The sequence below is a fragment of the Medicago truncatula genome, chromosome 7 (genome assembly GCF_003473485.1).
Source record: "Medicago truncatula cultivar Jemalong A17 chromosome 7, MtrunA17r5.0-ANR, whole genome shotgun sequence".
Classification (NCBI taxonomy): domain Eukaryota; kingdom Viridiplantae; phylum Streptophyta; class Magnoliopsida; order Fabales; family Fabaceae; genus Medicago; species Medicago truncatula.
Window position 1 is genome coordinate 56,189,584 of NC_053048.1, and position 5,398 is coordinate 56,194,981.

The following is a 5,398-nucleotide window of genomic DNA, read 5'->3' on the forward strand; positions in this document are numbered from 1 at the left end:
CATGAATATCACACAAGTAGTTTCACACAGTTAACCGATCATGGCCATTTATTCAAATCGTATTGGCAAGAAGCACTAGTGCATAACACAATTACTATTCTTAATCCAACTTTGGAAAAAATAATTTAGGGATGTAAATATGTATTGTGAGTGGAGATCCTTATGGAGACTGTTGTATTTGAGTTTCAAGAGACGAAGAGGTTTTATGTCTAATTTCGTTACATAAAGGCTAAAGCCCTCACGATGGTGGTTTGGGGATGAAGACATAAATCGTGCCCCCACCCTGCAGGGACCCTTTCCTGAGCAAATTAGTAAAATAGCTTAATATGTAGGGTTAAATGCATATATTCAAGTATTTATATGTTATATAAATATGTTGTTTGACAGCTGATCAATTATTCAAATATCATTTCTCATTTTATAATGATATCAACTAATTTAGTTTTGAGTATCTTTTTATTTACTAGAAAGAATAATGATAGATTACACCTACTATTACCGACCCCACTCCACTGATGATTAGAGTCAAAGGTTTTTAAACTCAACAAACTCGACTGAGTGTATTTATAATTGAGCAAATAGTCACTTTAGTCTCTGATTCTGCAGCTCGCTGTCACATAAGTCCCTGACTCATGATTAAATACAAATAATTCCCTGACTCTGCACTTCCGTTATCACTTTAGTCCATGACGTTTAAAAAAATATGTTAAGTGATGATGTGACGCATATGAGGTGTCACAGGGACCAAAGTGAAAATAGAAAATGGTCACTTTGATTCCTGAACCAAAATCAATATCCCCAAAATTGAATTTCAAATCCCTAAATCCCTAAATTTTAAATCCTTAAATGTCATCTTTTTTTTGCACAAGCTAAAATGATGTATATTAAAAACACCGGCAATAACACCCCACACAAGGCGTGCAAAAGGTGAAATTTCGGAAGATATTTACAAGTACAAAGTGCTCAAACACATGCACCACCGAACCACATAACACAAAAATTCAATCAAAGGACCCCCATACAAAGAAGCGGGTGAGTCCACCAATCATACCAGCTAAAACTACAATATTTAAAATTTGCTTTCATCCGAAAAAATGAATAACGCTTAACATTGTCTAATAAACCTTGAGAATCGAACGACTCGTTTTGGAAAATACATTTGTTCCGATTCTGCCAAATAACCCAAGCGCAAGAATACCAAATACCTTACATAAAAACATGAGTGCATCTTGGCACTCCCGCCATGAAACAGAAATGCTTGTGATGAGCACGTAACTCAAAGTGGTGCACCCAATACAAACCTAACCATGAACACACAAAATACCATAAAGAGAAAGATGTACCACATTCTAAAAAAAGGTGGCGCGCTGTTTCCATCACGTCACAACCAGCCGTGCAAGAGACCGCTGCCGGATGAAGAATATTTCGTCGTAAAAGATTGTCACGAGTCGGAAGTCGATTACGAAGCAAACGCCAAACAAACAACGAAACCTTTGTCGGAATGGACTTATGCCACACATTGTCAACGAAGCTCCTATCCACCTGATGACCATTATTAGTAACGAAACGATACGCCTCCCGTATAGTGTAACCCTGTGAAGGATCAAGTGCCCAACACCATTTATCGATCACATTAACCTGCAAAACAACGTTATGTAATAATATGGAACACTCCCGCACACACTCCTCCTCCCAAGCAAACAAACGACGTCTCCACAACCACGCCCGACCATCCACCTCCCACCCCTCCCTCTCCATCTCCGCCACCTTACACTCCTTATTAACAGCCAAGTCAAAAAGTCTAGGAAATTTAAATCTCAAAGGCATTTCTCCAACCCAATTATCAAACCAAAATAAGGTAGTAGAACCATCTCCCACAACCCGACGAACATTATCTTCAAACCAGTTTCCCACACCCTCTCCAACCCCTCCACGGATATTACAAAGCATCCGCCACCAAGGCGAACCAAATCTACCCCCCTCCTTTAACCGGCCCCCCTCCTCTCCATAACGTGCCTTTAAGACTCTATACCATAAACCCTCCTTATCCACTAACAATCTCCAACCCCATTTTCCTAACAATGATAAGTTGAACTCTCCTAGCCTCCTAACCCCCAAACCCCCATCCTCCTTTGGAACACAAATAGAGTCCCATTTTATCCAGGCAATTTTCCTATTATCCTCACCCCCCCCCCCCCCCCCCCCCCCCAAAAAAAAAAAAAAAAAACTTTTAAAGACAGATTCAATAGAAGAAATTATACCTGCGGGAGCCTTGAAGAAGGAAAGAAAGTAAACCGGAAGCGAAGACAAGACAGATTTCAGCAGAATTAGACGACCTCCAAAAGACAAAAATTTGTTGTTCCACGAAGACAAGCGAGCCACAATACGATCAATAACAGGTTTCCAAAAGCTTAATTTTCTAAAGTCGCCACCAATAGGCAATCCCAAATACACAAACGGAATAGAACCCCTTCGACAATTCAAAACCACCGCTGCCTCTGACAACCATGAAACATTTATATTTACACCCGTAATCATACTCTTATGAAAATTAACCTTCAACCCCGAAATATCCTCAAACAACAATAACACGGCCCTCAAAGATCGCACATTCAACCAACTCTTTTCGCCTAAAATGAGAGTATTGTCAGCGAACTGAAGGTGAGTCAGACGCACTTCCCCCTCACAGCCCAAACCATAACCTCGAAAGAGTTGCGCTTCCACCATAGCATTCATCAAAATATTAAAACCTTCGGCTGCCAATAAAAATAGAAATGGCGAAAGAGGGTCCCCTTGACGAAGGCCCCTCTCAACATTAAACTCATCAGTCGGACATCCGTTAACAAGAACCGACGTTGTAGCCGTTCCCACACATTCAAGAATCCATTTCCGCCACAAAGTTGGAAAATTCATATTTCTCATCACAGAATCGAGATAATTTAAATCAACCGAGTCGTATGCTTTTTCGAAATCAACTTTAAACATAAGGAGTTCTTTATTCATACGTCTTGCGTCATCAACAACTTCGTTGGCGATAAGAATACCATATAATATTTGCTTCCCTTTAACAAAAGCTGACTGGGAGTCGGAAACAACACTCTCAAGAACACCTCGAAGTCTATTAGCCAAAACCTTCGCAAGGACCTTATACACACAACCAACCAGAGAAATCGGGCGAAAGTCGTTGAATTGTTGAGGACTATTTACCTTAGGAATCAATGCAATAAAAGTAGAGTTCAATACTTTTGTCAATTTCCCATTTCTATGGAATTCCACCATAAATTGCATAAAATCAATTTTCAACAAATCCCAAAATTGCTTAAGAAATCCAAAGCTGACACCATCTGGTCCCGGGCTTTTAAAACTGTCACAGTCCCAAACTGCTTGCTTAACCTCTTCCAAAGAAAAAGGCCTAGTCAAATCACCGGCTTGTGCATAAGATAATTTGTGAAACGGGAGAGCAGACACATATGGCCGAGCCACCTCATGGATCTTAAAGTGCGCTGAAAAATGGTTAAAGACTGCGGTTATGACGTTTTGTACCCCTTCGACACGATTACCATTTACAGTTACCAGATGAATGTTATTACGGCGCTTACGAGATGACATAATTCCATGAAATTTTTTAATATTTGCGTCTCCTTCCTGTAGCCATTTCAACCGTGATTTTTGCCAATTAATGCTATTCAAACTGTGACTTTGAGAATGTAAATTGACAGTCAACTCATGAATTTCCGTGACTTCCTCTTCTGAGAGCGCAATTCGATTTTTCGTTTCCACTACCTTGCCCTCCAAATTCTGATAATGTTGTTGATGCCACTCCTTTAGGGAATTTTTAATCAATTTCAGCTTCTGTTGCAAAACAAATCCGCCCCACCCTGTAACATTAAAGGAAGCCCATTTTTCATGGACAAAAACATCATAACCTGAATAATCAGACCAACATTTAAGCATTCTCAAAGGTCGGGGTCCCCAATTTGCTTCATCGACATGTAACACCAAAGGAACATGATCAGAGAGACCCCGCTGATAAGCTACCTGAATACAATTTGGCCACGCCTCACACCATTTCTCAGACAACAAGAATCTATCCAGTCTACTCATGGATATACCGTCACCACGATACCAGGTAAATAAACGACCACAAATAGGCAAATCGATCAAAGAAGTATCATCAATAAAAGTGTTGAACACGTCTGCTTCCAATTGCCTAAAAATTGAACCCCTTCCCTTTCGTTCCTCCAAACTTCGAACCGAATTAAAATCCCCACATAAACAAATACACAAATCAGCCTTAAGAATAACAAAAGAAGTTAGCCACTCCCACAAGATTCTTTTTGCTGGCCCATCGCAAGGTGCATAGACGTTAATAATAACAAACTCTTCACCAGTAAGAATAACCCTTCCGGAAATAACGAGTGCATTCGGAAAACTCATGGAAGACCATACATCTAAAAGAGAATTATTCCACACTGTAATCATACCACTTGAAGCACTGATGGGATAAAACCGCAAGTGCACGGTTCTATCGAAGTAGTAAAATTAGAGTATCGTTCCGACAGGGAGTTATGAATTCAATTAACTTTAGATAATAATTAGACTAAAGTTTTATAAGATAGAAAGTTTTGGATTTTTAATTGAAAGTAAATAATAAAAGAAAAGATAAAAGCCTTGGGATTATTGGTTCATCTAATTGACAAGTTCTTCACAAACCAAACTATTAAACTTATAACCTTATGTTAGACCTAACTTCTAAAGACAGTTTCTCTTTTGTTCCTCTAGCAACCAAGCCTATTTTGCTGACTTGATTACTATTAGATTTTGGTCCTAAGTTGCAACCAAGCCTATTTCGCTGACTTGATCACAATTTAGAATCCTTGAAGTTCGAAACTATATGTCTCAAAGATTGTAAAGACTATTTCGCTGCCTTTACAATCTTTGTCTAAATTCACTTGTTCGAATATCAAAACTCCACTTTCGTTTTATGAATTGATATTTGAGATGATGGACGAACAATTATCAAACCCTCCACTTTCGTTTCCACAGTTTGATAATGGTTAATCCATGTTAAAGCGGTGAATTTAGATTAGAAATTAGGGTTACATAAGATTAAGGTTTAAAGCTTGGTTTGATTAGGATTATGTCATTAGACTTATCCAACAATCCCAAGACAAGAGAAGTCTACTCATTAATGTTTATCGTAGACAAGGAGAAGAAGAGAGAAAGCATAAAAGTAAATAACAAGAAAGTAAATGAACTTTTATTAGAAAGACAATTGTCACATATTGTATTCCAAGAAAAGATGAATATTTGTGATGGATGGCTACTCTATTTATAGCATACATTTGACTTAAAATCTAAGCAATTACATTCGGGCTAAAAATAGAGTAGCTTAAAA